Here is a 16,554-nt window from a genome sequence, read left to right as displayed (position 1 = left end):
GATGCCATTGGCCTTCTTGGCCATGAGGGCACATCGCTGGCTCATGGATAATTTACTGTCTACCAAGACCCCCTGATCCTTTTCTTCAGAGCTGCTTTCCAGCAGGTCCACCCCTAACCTATACTGGTGCCTGACATTCTTCCTCCCCAGGTGCAGGACCCTACACTTGTCCTTGTTGAACCTCATTAGGTTCTTCTCTGCCCAGCTCTCTAGCCTGGTCATGGCAGCACGGCCCTCTGGAGTGTCAGCCACCCCACCCAGTTTGGTATCATCAGCGAACTTGCTGAGGATACACTCTGTCCCCTCGTCCAGGTCGTTGATGAATATGTTAAACAATACTGGTCCAAGTATTGACCCCTGGGGGACACCACTGGTTACAGGCCTCCAACTCGACCCTGCTCCATTAATCACAACCCTCTGAGTCCTGTCACACAGCCAGCTCTCAGTCCACCTCACTGTCCCCTCGTCTAGTCCACACTTCCTCAGTTTCCTAAGGAGGATGTTATGAGAGACAGTGTCAAAAGCCTTGCTGAAGTCAAGGTAGATGACATCTGCTGCTCTGCCCTCATCCAGCCAACCAGTTATAACATCATAGAAGGCTATGAGATTGGTCAAGCATGATTTACCCTTGGTAAATCCATGTTGACCACTTCCAATAACTTCCTGCTCCCGAACGTGCTTGGATACAACATCCAGAACGAGTCGCTTCATTACCTTCCCAGGGACGGAGGTGAGACTAACCGGTCTGTAGTTCCCTGGGTCCTCCTTCTTGCCCTTTTTGAAGACTGGAGTGATGTCAGCCTTCCTCCGGTCCTCAGGCACCTCTCCTGTTCTCCGTGACCTTTCAAAGATGATGGAGAGTGGCCAAGCAATAACATCTGCTAGTGCTCTCAGCACTTGCGGGTGCATCCCATCAGGGCCCATGGACTTATGGATGTCCAGATTGGCCAAGTGGTCTCTAACCTGATCTTCCTCTACTGGGGAAAACTCTTCCTCTCTCCAGACCTTCCCCCTTGCCTCCAGGGCCTGGGATTCATGAGGGACAGCTTTAACAGTGAAGACTGAAGCAAAGAAGGCATTCAGTAACTCTGCCTTCTCTGTGTCTTCCACCACTAGGGCGCCCATCTCATTTGTTAGTGGGCCTACATTTTCCCTAGTCTTCCTTTTTCTATTGATATACTGAAGGAACCTCTTCTTGTTATCTTTAACCATGGTGGCCAAGATGAGTTCTGATTGAGCTTTGGCCCTTCTAATTTTCCCCCTACATAGCTTCACTACATCTTGGTATTTTTCATAAGTAGCCAACCCCCTTTTCCAAAGATCGTAAACTTTCTTTTTTTTCCTGAGGTCCAGCCAAAGCTCTCTATTTAGCCAGGCTGGTCTTCTTCCCTGTCTGCTCGTTTTTTGGGACTTGGGGATGGCCTTCTCCTGAGCTTTTAAGAGTTCCTCATTGAAGTAAGACCAGCCTTCCTGGGCACCTTTGCCCTTCAGGACTGTCCCCCAAGGGACACTCTCAACCATGCTCCTAAGCAGGCCAAAGTTTGCCCTTCCGAAATCTAAGGTGGCAGTTCTGCTGGCTCCCCGCCTTGCTTCACCAAGAATCGAAAATTCTATCATTTCATGGTCACTGTGCCCAAGATGACCTCCAATCTTTACATCCCCTACAAGACCTTCTCTGTTAACAAGCAGCAGGTCCAGTAGGGCACTTCCCCTAGTTGGGTCCCTCACCAGCTGTGTTAGGAAGTTGTCTTCCATGCATATCGAAATGTCTATGATTGTAAGTCTGTAAATCATTTGGGTAAATGATTCTTGACAAGACAATGGGATAGAAGGAACAACCGGACCTAAAACCAGGTACCAGAAACTTTACCAGAAACAACATTTTGGCAACCCAGAGGGGACAGCCATAGGCCTTGCCTGGTTCGTCTGGTCGATTTCCAGCAGCCAGAACGGCGCAAGCAGACTCCAGTGCACACCAACCTATTGATCGGGGACTACAGATGATCCTTCCTCCACTCTGGGGTGGACAGCAACTCAATGGTGTAACACCAAACAGAGGTATTAGAAAGGTACGGAGAGAAGTTTACTCTGGAGCGTGGTTGTGTGGGAAAGTAATGGAAGATCGGTGAGGAGGACTGTAAATACGCTGAAGTGACTCGCACCTGGGGTGCTGGGAAACACATATATCACACTAATTCTTGTTCAATCTTATGTGCTTGCAAGTAAAACATCTGCACTTAGTTAACGTAAGTCTGCGATGGACTCAGGGACACCTTATCTAGCTGCTTGAGAATCCTGGCCTGTTGTGGAAGAAGATCAAAGCACAGTGGGAAAACTATGCCTGCTTGAACCCTTGAAATACTGGCAAGAATAGGGAGTCTGAGCGCGCTCTTGCTCTCTCACTCTCTTGCTAACAAGGCCTCTCTTGCTAATAAGGACTCTCTCTTGCTCCGCGGTGCCTGAATCCCCCACTTGCATGCCTCTGCCCAGGTGCTGCTTCGGAGATTCCCTGATCCATGAGGTATCAAGATTAAATTTAGTCTTTGCCTTTCATCTGTGGTTTTGTGGTTGTTCCTGCATCCTGCCTGCATCAGCGCACACAGGTTGTCACTCCCTTTAGAAGCCCTGCAGGCATTGCATTTGGTATCTGGTGTCTCTACACGTAGATGTGTGGCGAAGAAAAGGTCCTTTTGCCTTTGCTGACAATAGATTGGAGCCGAGTGTACAAAACTTGTTTTTGTAAAATGTGAGCGACCCCCTCAACTCTGAGTACCTCTTATACCCCCATGGGATGCAGCTTGAGAAATTGTAATAAGTTTGGTGGGGACCCTATGACTAAGGATAAGATGAAAAGATACTGTAATCAATGGTGGCCAAAATATCAATTAGGAGACAGAGAGAAGTGGCCAGAAAATGGTTCACTGAAATATAACACATTGTTGCAGCTAATGCTGTTTTGTAAAGAGCAGGGAAAATGGGAAGACGAGCCATATGTTCATGCTTTTATGACATTAAGAAATTATTATGAAACCAGAAAGGAATCTAAATTAATAAATGTGCACTTGAGTGTGGATGGCTGTTCTGGTTCCGGTGGGGACAGGGTTAATTCTCCCCGGGGATCCAGCAGGGACACAGATATTCCATCCCATTCGAGCCATGCCCACTCTGAGCTGCCAGGGGAGGGGGCAGGAAGTTGCTGCTTGGAGGGGGCTGGGGCGTTCTGGGTGAGCAGCGGTTCTGTAATGGTGTTTGTATATTCCTCTATCCGTGTTATTGTTGTTGTTTTCTTGTTCCCTTTGCTGTTCTGTTAAACTGCCTTTGTCTCAACCCAAGAGTCTTGCCTTTTTCTTCTGATTCTTCCCATATTGGGAAGAGCTCGAGCGAGCGGCATGTAGTTCTTTGTTGCTGTCTGAGGCTAAACCACGACAGTCCTTTTTGACGCCCAACATGGGGCTCAAAGGGTTGAGATAATGACAGAATCCAACTAGAGCTTGAAAAAACAAATTTGTTGTATGCATTTATTGTATTAGGCAAATAGTCGCTGGTCACCATGTTGCTTGGTTTGTTCTCATGGCTGTGTTATGTGAATTCCTATATGGCTTAGGTACTCCTTCCGATGATGTTTGTTACTTCTGGGAGAGGGATGAGGATTATCATTCTGCTGTCCTGTGCAATATCGGCTTATGATATGATAACATCACTTGTTAGACAGTTACTTTGGGGCGTTTATGTGGTATTGCTGTCCTGTCTGTACCTTGGGCACTGTCTCTCAGAATTTATTAACAATCACACCCAGCCTGTGGGGGAAACAGGGGGGGACACTTTCCCCAGGTCTTTTGCCTCCCTTTTCTCCTTGGGGTCAGGTATGACAGCTTTTGAGAATTTTGAATATCCTTGGGAAGCTCAAACCAGCCTGGTCCTAGTGTTATGTCTCCTGAATGTGTTCCAGGTCCTGTTTAGGGTTAAACAGCTATTTAAGACTACCACCCAGAGATCTGCTCCGAGGCTGGATAGTCAGGGGTGGCATGGCATGTGGGAGAACATGGGCAGGTACCTAGAGAACATCGGCCGCCTTCTCATTGTTTGTCACTATGTTTCCCCTTGCATCCAATAAATGATGGAGATTCTATTTTTGTTGTTAATGTATTTATAGAAATATTTTTACTGTCTTTTATGGCAGTAGACAGATTAAGTTCTAGTTGGGCTTTGGCCCTTCTAATTTTTTTCCTGCATAACCTCATGTCACAGTTTGGGCATATGCTTTGGGAACAAAGCATACTTTTTCTTATTATCTGAGAGTTCATTATATGGTGGGGCTTCCTCAGCATGAGTCGCCACCTCCTCTAGTGGCATTCCAAAGTCTCTGCCTTCGGGCCAGTTTGTGATCGCTTCTACAATTCCTGGACGATTGGGGTTTCCTATTCGAGCTTGCTGAGTGATTAAGGCAACCCACTTACTCCAGGTAGCATTGGTGGCATGATGAGTAGAAGGAACTTTACCCTTGAACATCCAGCCCAGCACTGGTAATCAGGGCACCAGGAGGAGCTGTGTTTCAGTAACAACTACTCCTGAAGCAGCTCTAACTCCTTCATATGCTGCCAAGATTTCTCTCTCAGTTGGAGTATATTTGGCCTCGGAGCCTTTGTATCCTTTGTATCCAGAATCCTAGGGGTCGACCTCGAGTCTCCCCTGGTGCTTTCTGCCAGAGGCTCCAGGTAGGGCCATTGTCCCCGGCTCCAGTGTAGAGCACATTTTTAATGTCCCATCCTGTTTGGACTGGACCAAGGGCTACTGCATGCACAATCTCGTTTAATTTGCTCAAAGGCCTGTCATTGCTCAGGACCCCACATAAAATTATTTTTCTTTCAAGTCACTTCATTGAGAAATTTCACAATCTGACTATCACCTGGAACATGCATTCTCCAGAAACCCACAGTGCCTAAGAAGGTTTGTGTTTCCTTTTTGTTAGTAGGTGGGGACATAGCTGTTATTTTGTTAATCACATCCACTGGGATCTGGCGACGCCCATCTTGCCACTTAATTCTCAGAGAGCTGGATGTCTCATGCAGGTCCCTTGACCTTACCTCTTTTTACAGCAAAACCTGCTTTCAGAAGGATCTTGATTACTTTCTTACCTCTCTTGAAAGCTTCTTCTGCTGTGTTACCCCACACAATGATGTCATCAATGTACTGCAGGTGTTCTGGAGCTCCACCCTTCTGCAGTGCAGTCTGGATCAGCCCATGGCAAATGGTGGGGCTGTGTTTCCACCCCTGGGGCAGTCGATTCCAGGTGTACTGGATGCCTCTCCAGGTGACAGCAAACTGTGGCCTGCACTCTGCTGCTAAAGGAATAGAGAAGAATGCATTAGCAATGTCAATTGTAGCATACCATTTGGCTGCCTTTGACTCCAGTTCATAGTGAAGTTCTAGCATGTCTGGCACAGCAGCACTCAGTGGTGGTGTGACTTCATTCAGGCCACGATAGTCTACTGTTAGCCACCAGTCTCCGTCAGACTTTCGCCCTATATGTAGGGCTGTGAAAGGGTGAGTGAGTCTTGCTGATCACTCCTTGGGTCTCTAGGTGATGAATCAGGTTCTGGATGGGAATCAGGGAGTCTCAGTTAGTGCGATACTGTCATTGATGCACCATGGCAGTAGCAATTGGCACCTGCTGTTCTTTAACCCTCAGCAGTCCCACCACAGAAGGGTCATCTAAAAGACCAGGCAAGGTAGACAGCTGTGTAGTGTCCTCAGTCTCTACAGCTGCCATACCAAAAGCCCACTGATACCCTTTTGGGTCTTTGAAATACCCTCTCTTGAGGAAGTCTATGCCAAGGATGCATGGACCATTTGGGCCAGTCACAATGGGGTGCTTCTCCCATTTATTCCCAGTTAGGCTCACATTGGCCTCCAATACAGTCAGTTCTTGAGACCCGCCTGTCACTCCAGAAATAGTAACAGATTCTGCCCCTTTATGATTCGATGGCATTAGGGTGCACTGTGCACCAGTGTCCACCAGGGCTTTATACTTCTGTGGCTCTAATGTGCCAGGCCATCGAATCCACACAGTCCAATAAACTCTGTTGTCCCTCTCCTCCTCCTGTCCAGAGAGACTGTCTTCATACTGTCACACCTTTTTAGCCACCTGTGGAATAATTACTAAATTGGCCAAGAATACAAAAGTACAGCATTGTTCACACATTAAGGAAAGTCATAAAATCAAGAGGCTTCTGAGGTAGAATACAGCCGCAGCTAGCACACGAAGAATGCAACATCTGTGATTCCCTGTACAAGGTTGTTTGCAAAACTACACGAGGGATGGAACGGAACGCACTTGTTCCGTGGCCTTCCCTTGTGACGAATAGCAGATATGGGAACAAGATGGTACTACGGAACAGATAAGCGGCCTACTCGCTACCTGAGCCAACATTTCATCAAATGTTGATGAAATGCTGTCCTTTGTGCGAACTTTGCTCACCACAATGTACCAAAACACACCTCCATCCCGAAGGCTATCCGCCCCCGAGGTGCGAAGGCTCCTCGAGTACACCAATCATAATAAAAGTATTTATGGCTAAAGTCACTCAAACTCCACTTTGAAGTTAAAAAAATAGTATAAAAATAGCCCGAGAGAGAGGGGATGCCAGGGAAGACACCATCGTGAAGAATTCCACCGCTGATTTCCGGGATCAGTCGACGGGCTGAGCCTCTCTTCCCCCCGCCATAGGGACGCCTTTGGGTAAGACTTAGACTATACCGAGTGCTTTCTCGGGGACTTAGACATTTCTCTAGAGAATCTCTTTCCTACGTTTATAGCCAGGCTGTATTGTTTGTAATTTTGTCATGCGTTTTGTATATTTAACAATACCTTTATTTGCACGTGCTTTGCAGACAGTGTATTTATCACCGGCAATCCTAAGAACCTATATACCTGTTGTTTAAATAAACTGCACTGTTTAAGTAGCTAGTCATTTCGATTTCTCACTGAACGTGACCAAAGACTCGAGAGTGGTCATGCTAGTTCAGGAGCACGACTAGACTGAAGGTGCAGTCCACTATTAGTGTATCCAAAGTGTAATAGTTTAATACATATTAAATGCAATTGGACTGATAGTGCTGAATTCACTCAGAATTTAAACCTAGCCGCACCTAGCCTCCCACCTCGGTGAGGAGTGTTAGAACGCAAGGGGGTTTATTTTCTGCCAAAACCGCTTTGCCCCTTTTCTCGCAACACCACCTCATTTACAGTTGGTGTATCAGTATCAGATCAGCAAGTCTTACTGATCACTCCTTGAACCTCTAGTTGACGGATCAGCTTATGGATGGGAATCAGAGAGTCTCAGTTAGTGAGATATTGCCGTCGATGCACCATTGTGGTAGCAATCGGCACCTGCTGTTCTTCGACCCTCAACAACCCCACGACAGAAGAGTCCTCCGAGAGACCAGGCAAGGTAGACAACTGTTTAACTTCCTCCGTCTCCAAGGCAGCTATGCCAAAAGCCCACCGGTACCCTTTTGGGTCCTTAAAATACCCTCTCCTGAGGTAATCTATACCAAGGATGCATGGAGCCTCTGGGCCAGTCACAATGGGATGCTTTTGCCACTCATTCCCAGTTAGGCTCACTTCCGCCTCCAGTACAGTCAACTCTTGGGATCCCCCTGTCACCCCAGAAATACAAATGGGTTCTGCCCCTCTATAGCTTGATGGTATTAAGGTACACTGTGCACCCGTGTCCACCAGAGCCTTATACTCCTGTGGGTCTGATGTGCCAGGTCATCAAATCCACACTATCCAATAAACCCAGTTGTCCCTTTCCTCCACCTGGCCGGAGGCAGGGCCCCTCTAATCCTGGTCATAGTATCCGTTACTCACTTCTTGCAGAAATGACTTGGAAGTTCCTTCAGGAGGATCATAAGCAAGATCAGGCCTTCTGCTCTGTCTGGGGAACTGCCCACTGGAAACTGGGGCGGCACTTTTCCTGGAGGGATCCCCTTTTGTGGTTGTCCTTCCTTGCAACTCCTGTACCCGTGTTCGCAGGATCGAAGTAGGTTGTCCATCCCACTTCCTCATGTCCTCCCAATGCCTGCTTCTAATAGCTGAGATGCTGGCCTGTACAGGTGGGGAGTAGGACATATTCTCTTCAAGTTGCTGGACCTTCCATGACAGTTTCTCCACAGCTGAGACAAGGGGGGAAGAGAGACTTTCTTCATATCACCAGAGCCGGCCAGCCACCTCATCCACCATTGGTCCCTCTTCACCTTTCCATTCCATTACTGCCAGTGAGTTGGCATATGACGATGGTGCGCTCCGTACAAACTTCCGCCACATGGGCCTTGGGCATTGGACCTCATCAGGGTCTGTGGGTAAGTCTGCATTGTCCAAGTCACAATAAATCATCTCCCGCATGGCTAATTCTCTCAGGTACTGGATACCTCTTTCCAAGGTAGTCCACTTGCCTGGTTGACATACAACATCCTCACTGAAGGGGTACCTCTCCCTCATGCCTGACAGGAGTCGCCTCCAGATGCTGAGGGCTTGGGTCTTCTTCCCAATCACCTTGTCAATGCTGCCTTCCCTAGACAGGGATCCCAGCTGCCTGGCCTCCCTACCCTCTAATTCCAGGCTACTGTCCCCGTTATCCCAGCACCGGAGCAGCCAGGTGACAATGTGCTCGCCTGAAAGTCGGCTGAAATCTTTTCGCATATCCCGCAGCTCACTCAAGGATAGGGATCGAGTAATTATCTCTGGTTCTGCCTCTTCCTCCTGCTCTCGTGATGGCCCTGGTTCATCATCATCTCTTACTAAGCGAACTGATTTCTTCGTGTACTTCTTCTTCTTTATGGGGGCAACTGATACTGGCACGGGTTGGTTCCCTGGTTCAGCCACAGTGTGTGTCTGTCTGGTCTCCATCTCTTCCCCCTGAGGGTGCTGCATAACACTGAGCAGTGCTTGTTAGATACTGGCCAGGGCCCAGCACAGCGTGGTGAGTTGTGCCTCTCTAGAATAGCCACAGCATTTTCCCTTCAAATATTCTACTACTCTGTCAGGGTCCTGTAATTGTTCAGGGGTGAAGTCCCAGACCACTGGAGGTGAGAAGTTCTCTAGGTACCTGCCCATGTTCTCCCACATGCCATGCCACCCCTGACTATCCAGCCTCGGAGCAGATCTCTGGGTGGTAGTCTTAAATAGCTGTTTAACCCTAAACAGGACCTGGAACACATTCAGGAGACATAACACTAGGACCAGGCTGGTTTGAGCTTCCCAAGGATATTCAAAATTCTCAAAAGCTGTCATACCTGACCCCAAGGAGAAAAGGGAGGCAAAAGACCTGGGGAAAGTGTCCCCCCCTGTTTCCCCCACAGGCTGGGTGTGATTGTTAATAAATTCTGAGAGACAGTGCCCAAGGTACAGACAGGACAGCAATACCACATAAACGCCCCAAAGTAACTGTCTAACAAGTGATGTTATCATATCATAAGCCGATATTGCACAGGACAGCAGAATGATAATCCTCATCCCTCTCCCAGAAGTAACAAACATCATCGGAAGGAGTACCTAAGCCATATAGGAATTCACATAACACAGCCATGAGAACAAACCAAGCAACATGGTGACCAGCGACTATTTGCCTAATACAATAAATGCATACAACAAATTTGTTTTTTCAAGCTCTAGTTGGATTCTGTCATTATCTCAACCCTTTGAGCCCCATGTTGGGCGTCAAAAAGGACTGTCGTGGTTTAGCCTCAGACAGCAACAAAGAACTACATGCCGCTCGCTCGAGCTCTTCCCAATATGGGAAGAATCAGAAGAAAAAGGCAAGACTCTTGGGTTGAGACAAAGGCAGTTTAACAGAACAGCAAAGGGAACAAGAAAACAACAACAATAACACGGATAGAGGAATATACAAACACCATTACAGAACCGCTGCTCACCCAGAACGCCCCAGCCCCCTCCAAGCAGCAACTTCCTGCCCCCTCCCCTGGCAGCTCAGAGTGGGCATGGCTCGAATGGGATGGAATATCTGTGTCCCTGCTGGATCCCCGGGGAGAATTAACCCTGTCCCCACCGGAACCAGAACAGCCATCCACACTCAAGTGCACATTTATTAATTTAGATTCCTTTCTGGTTTCATAATAATTTCTTAATGTCATAAAAGCATGAACATATGGCTCGTCTTCCCATTTTCCCTGCTCTTTACAAAACAGCATTAGCTGCAACAATGTGTTATATTTCAGTGAACCATTTTCTGGCCACTTCTCTCTGTCTCCTAATTGATATTTTGGCCACCATTGATTACAGTATCTTTTCATCTTATCCTTAGTCATAGGGTCCCCACCAAACTTATTACAATTTCTCAAGCTGCATCCCATGGGGGTATAAGAGGTACTCAGAGTTGAGGGGGTCGCTCACATTTTACAAAAACAAGTTTTGTACACTCGGCTCCAATCTATTGTCAGCAAAGGCAAAAGGACCTTTTCTTCGCCACACATCTACGTGTAGAGACACCAGATACCAAATGCAATGCCTGCAGGGCTTCTAAAGGGAGTGACAACCTGTGTGCGCTGATGCAGGCAGGATGCAGGAACAACCACAAAACCACAGATGAAAGGCAAAGACTAAATTTAATCTTGATACCTCATGGATCAGGGAATCTCCGAAGCAGCACCTGGGCAGAGGCATGCAAGTGGGGGATTCAGGCACCGCGGAGCAAGAGAGAGTCCTTATTAGCAAGAGAGGCCTTGTTAGCAAGAGAGTGAGAGAGCAAGAGCGCGCTCAGACTCCCTATTCTTGCCAGTATTTCAAGGGTTCAAGCAGGCATAGTTTTCCCACTGTGCTTTGATCTTCTTCCACAACAGGCCAGGATTCTCAAGCAGCTAGATAAGGTGTCCCTGAGTCCATCGCAGACTTACGTTAACTAAGTGCAGATGTTTTACTTGCAAGCACATAAGATTGAACAAGAATTAGTGTGATATATGTGTTTCCCAGCACCCCAGGTGCGAGTCACTTCAGCGTATTTACAGTCCTCCTCACCGATCTTCCATTACTTTCCCACACAACCACGCTCCAGAGTAAACTTCTCTCCGTACCTTTCTAATACCTCTGTTTGGTGTTACACCATTGAGTTGCTGTCCACCCCAGAGTGGAGGAAGGATCATCTGTAGTCCCCGATCAATAGGTTGGTGTGCACTGGAGTCTGCTTGCGCCGTTCTGGCTGCTGGAAATCGACCAGACGAACCAGGCAAGGCCTATGGCTGTCCCCTCTGGGTTGCCAAAATGTTGTTTCTGGTAAAGTTTCTGGTACCTGGTTTTAGGTCCGGTTGTTCCTTCTATCCCATTGTCTTGTCAAGAATCATTTACCCAAATGATTTACAGACTTACAATCATAGACATTTCGATATGCATGGAAGACAACTTCCTAACACAGCTGGTGAGGGACCCAACTAGGGGAAGTGCCCTACTGGACCTGCTGCTTGTTAACAGAGAAGGTCTTGTAGGGGATGTAAAGATTGGAGGTCATCTTGGGCACAGTGACCATGAAATGATAGAATTTTCGATTCTTGGTGAAGCAAGGCGGGGAGCCAGCAGAACTGCCACCTTAGATTTCGGAAGGGCAAACTTTGGCCTGCTTAGGAGCATGGTTGAGAGTGTCCCTTGGGGGACAGTCCTGAAGGGCAAAGGTGCCCAGGAAGGCTGGTCTTACTTCAATGAGGAACTCTTAAAAGCTCAGGAGAAGGCCATCCCCAAGTCCCAAAAAACGAGCAGACAGGGAAGAAGACCAGCCTGGCTAAATAGAGAGCTTTGGCTGGACCTCAGGAAAAAAAAGAAAGTTTACGATCTTTGGAAAAGGGGGTTGGCTACTTATGAAAAATACCAAGATGTAGTGAAGCTATGTAGGGGGAAAATTAGAAGGGCCAAAGCTCAATCAGAACTCATCTTGGCCACCATGGTTAAAGATAACAAGAAGAGGTTCCTTCAGTATATCAATAGAAAAAGGAAGACTAGGGAAAATGTAGGCCCACTAACAAATGAGATGGGCGCCCTAGTGGTGGAAGACACAGAGAAGGCAGAGTTACTGAATGCCTTCTTTGCTTCAGTCTTCACTGTTAAAGCTGTCCCTCATGAATCCCAGGCCCTGGAGGCAAGGGGGAAGGTCTGGAGAGAGGAAGAGTTTTCCCCAGTAGAGGAAGATCAGGTTAGAGACCACTTGGCCAATCTGGACATCCATAAGTCCATGGGCCCTGATGGGATGCACCCGCAAGTGCTGAGAGCACTAGCAGATGTTATTGCTTGGCCACTCTCCATCATCTTTGAAAGGTCACGGAGAACAGGAGAGGTGCCTGAGGACCGGAGGAAGGCTGACATCACTCCAGTCTTCAAAAAGGGCAAGAAGGAGGACCCAGGGAACTACAGACCGGTTAGTCTCACCTCCGTCCCTGGGAAGGTAATGAAGCGACTCGTTCTGGATGTTGTATCCAAGCACGTTCGGGAGCAGGAAGTTATTGGAAGTGGTCAACATGGATTTACCAAGGGTAAATCATGCTTGACCAATCTCATAGCCTTCTATGATGTTATAACTGGTTGGCTGGATGAGGGCAGAGCAGCAGATGTCATCTACCTTGACTTCAGCAAGGCTTTTGACACTGTCTCTCATAACATCCTCCTTAGGAAACTGAGGAAGTGTGGACTAGACGAGGGGACAGTGAGGTGGACTGAGAGCTGGCTGTGTGACAGGACTCAGAGGGTTGTGATTAATGGAGCAGGGTCGAGTTGGAGGCCTGTAACCAGTGGTGTCCCCCAGGGGTCAATACTTGGACCAGTATTGTTTAACATATTCATCAACGACCTGGACGAGGGGACAGAGTGTATCCTCAGCAAGTTCGCTGATGATACCAAACTGGGTGGGGTGGCTGACACTCCAGAGGGCCGTGCTGCCATGACCAGGCTAGAGAGCTGGGCAGAGAAGAACCTAATGAGGTTCAACAAGGACAAGTGTAGGGTCCTGCACCTGGGGAGGAAGAATGTCAGGCACCAGTATAGGTTAGGGGTGGACCTGCTGGAAAGCAGCTCTGAAGAAAAGGATCAGGGGGTCTTGGTAGACAGTAAATTATCCATGAGCCAGCGATGTGCCCTCATGGCCAAGAAGGCCAATGGCATCCTGGGGTGCATCAAGAAGAGCATGGCCAGCAGATCAAGAGAGGTCATTCTCCCCCTCTACTCTGCACTGGTGAGGCCACAACTGGAATACTGCATCCAGTTTTGGGCTCCCCAGTTCAAGAGGGACAGGGAACTACTGGAGAGAGTCCAGTGTAGGGCAACAAAGATGACCGAGGGATTGGAGCATCTCCCTTATGAGGAAAGGCTGAGAGAGCTGGGACTCTTTAGCCTGGAGAAGAGAAGGCTGAGGGGAGACCTAATTAATGTTTACAAGTATCTAAAGGGAGTATGGAGCCAGACTCTTTTCAGTGGTTCCCAGTGACAGGATGAGGGGCAATGGGCACAAGCTGGAACATAGGAAGTTCCGATCAAATATGAGAAAAAAACTTCTTTATGGTGAGGGTGACAGAGCACTGGAACAGGCTGCCCAGGGAGGTTGTGGAGTCCCCTTCTCCGGAGATTTTCAAGACTCGCCTGGATGCAGTCCTGAGTGATGTGCTCTAGGCAATCCTGCTTTAGCAGGGGAGTTGGACTAGATGATCTCTAGAGGTCCCTTCCAACTCTGAAAAATTCCATGATTCCATGATTCTGTGATATCACATCTGTACTTATTAAATATTTTACATACCTAAATTTACTGATTAGAACTCAATAAACTAACTACTAGATCAGATCTGTCTGAGTGATCTCTGACTCTTCTCCTGCTGTCGTGGTTTGGGCACCTCAAACCAGGACATAGGCATATGAAACTCAGTTCCCAGGGAAAAACTCTGGACTTTTCCTGGCAAAAGCATATCAGAACTATTGACTGATCATACACACACACACACCCGCCAAAGGTGGATAATAGTGCACATCTGTTCAAGAAGTCATCTGTAATTAAATATGTTGCTTTGCATTGTTATTGTTACATGAATGTTGAAACCAAGGAAAAATATCTGTTCACTACGACACAGGACCCTCCCTATGTGGAAACATTAATGCTGGCCATGTCAGGAGAGTGTATTTTATTGCAGAAGCCCGTATCTGGGTATAGAAAACAGGTCTACATTGATATAATGCGATTGCCAATTTGACCTACAGGTGGAGTAGGAAAAATAACTAATGGAAAGGATCAGGAAAGATCTTATAAAGCTCGAACAGTTTCATCTATCATTGCACAGCAGCAGGCTGAGGTCCTTTGCTTGTGGGTAAACTTACTGCCCCAGAACCATGCATTTCATAACATGGGCGAGCAAAATGTCCTGAGCCAGGGACTAGCTCACCTCTGCCCACAGGCAGTCAGCACTCAGGGAGAGAGCATTGTTTGGCCCCGAGTCACCCTGACTACTTCAACCAGGGCATTTTCAAGGGCTTTGTAATCACCACAAAGTTTGGCTCCAGGATGACACTTTGCAGATAGCACCATGGAAAGCTTTCAGCAGGAGAGAGACATTTAATAAGTTCTAAAGGTACAAACCAAAAGATATTTCACATCCCTTTTTTGCTTGCTTGCCACAAGAATTAGCGACGTGTTTTGGTGGGGCCTTGAGAAGGGCAGTTGATGAGGACCCAAGCTGGCCCCTCTCTACTTGTTATTGACAGATATCTGACAAAATAGTTTCAAGGTTAAAAGCGCCACAAGAACCCGGCTGGACATTTCCCTGGAGAGGTGGCCTGCTAGCATCGCTCTGAGGTGCCGCGTGGGAGCTTGTGGCCACGCTTCTCTGAAGGGGTCTCATGCATAGCAGCCTCCGCCAGGCTGTGCACTGCCAGTCTGGGAAGCCTTGGGGCACAGAATCTTCAGGACACATTTTCCAAGGGAGGCTCAGACTGTGTCTGACCCAGGCTCCCTCTGTCAAGTCTCAAGCAGAGGGTGGCTCCAGGCCTCTCTACAAGCGGTGCAGCCATAGCCCAGAAAAACAGTGTCAGGATCCCAGCGCTCCCTGACCTACACAGGCTTCTGGTTAATTTTTACATGGAATTTCAGATACTGATTTTAATTCTACTGCTGCAACTGATTTGGGATCTGGTTATCTGAGGAATACCCTTTTTCCCTTAGAAAAACAACAAAGCTGCTTCCAGGAGCGTAATTAAAACTGAAGCCATTTTGATTTAAATAAGAGGAGGCTACTGACACTGTGTTCTCCGTGAAGGGTCCTGAATACTGTAACTAGCTCTCCTCACTTAGCTTCCCAGAGCATAAATTTGTCACTCTTTTAGACACATTCTTCATTTTTACACTAATGTGAATAATGACGAGCTTTTCAAAAGGCTAGAGCCATGCCAGTGGAAAAGTGGTGAAAATAAAAAGACCAGAATTAGTCTGGTGGAAATCCATGGGAGTTCAGCCTGTGCTTTATCTGTGGGGCAACTGTTGGCAGGCAAGAAATAGTTATAGGGTTACGTTAGCTGTCACTCGGTACACTGTAAATGTAAAGCTAATAGTGCTCTGCCTCGAGAGTAAAAAATAAATAATACATAAATAATGTAGGGAGAATATTAGAAGGGCGAAAGTCCAAATAGAACTTTACCTGGCTTCTGATGTTAAGGAAAATAAAAAAAAGTTTCTATAAATACATTAGCAATAAAAGGAGGACCAAGGATAATCTCCATCCTTTATTAGACAGGGGCAGAAACATACTGATAAAGGATGAGGAAAAGGCTGAGGTACTTAATGCCTTCTTTGCCTCAGTCTTTGATGGTAAGATCAATTGTTCTCAGGGTACTCAGCTTGCTGAGCTGGAAGACAGGGATGGGGAGCAGAATTAAGCCCTCATAATCCAAGGGAAAATGGTTAATGACCTGCTACAGCACTTAGACATGCACAAGTCTATGGGGCCAGATGGGATCCACCCGAGGGTACTGAGGGAGCTGGTGGAAGTGCTCACTGAGCCACTTTCCATCATTTACCAGCAGTCCTGGCTAACCGGGGAGGTCCCAGTTGACTGGCATCTAGCAAATGTGATGTCCATCCACAAGAAGGGACAGAAGGAGGATCCGGGGAACTACAGGCCTGTTAGTCTGACCTCGCTGCCAGGGAAGGTATGGAGCAGATTATTTTGAGTGCCGTTATGTGGCACGTGAAGAACAACCAGGTGATCAGGCCCAGTCAGCATGGGTTCATGAAAAGCAGGTCCTGCTTGACTAACCTGATCTCCTTCTATGACAAGGTGACCCGCTTAGTGGATGAGGGAAAGGCTGTGGATGTTGTTTACTTGGACTTTAGTAAGGCCTTTGACACCGTTTCCCACAGCATTCTCCTGGAGAAACTGGCTGCCCATGGCTTGGATGGGAATATTCTTCGCTGGGTAAAAAAACTGGCTGGATGGCTGGGCCCAGAGAGTGGTGGTGAATGGAGTTAAATCCAGTTGGCAGCTGGTCACGAGTGGTGTTCCCCAGGGCTCAGTATCGGG

The sequence above is a fragment of the Larus michahellis genome, chromosome W (genome assembly GCF_964199755.1).
Source record: "Larus michahellis chromosome W, bLarMic1.1, whole genome shotgun sequence".
In the NCBI taxonomy this organism is placed as follows: domain Eukaryota; kingdom Metazoa; phylum Chordata; class Aves; order Charadriiformes; family Laridae; genus Larus; species Larus michahellis.
Note: the sequence above shows the minus strand (reverse complement) of the source record.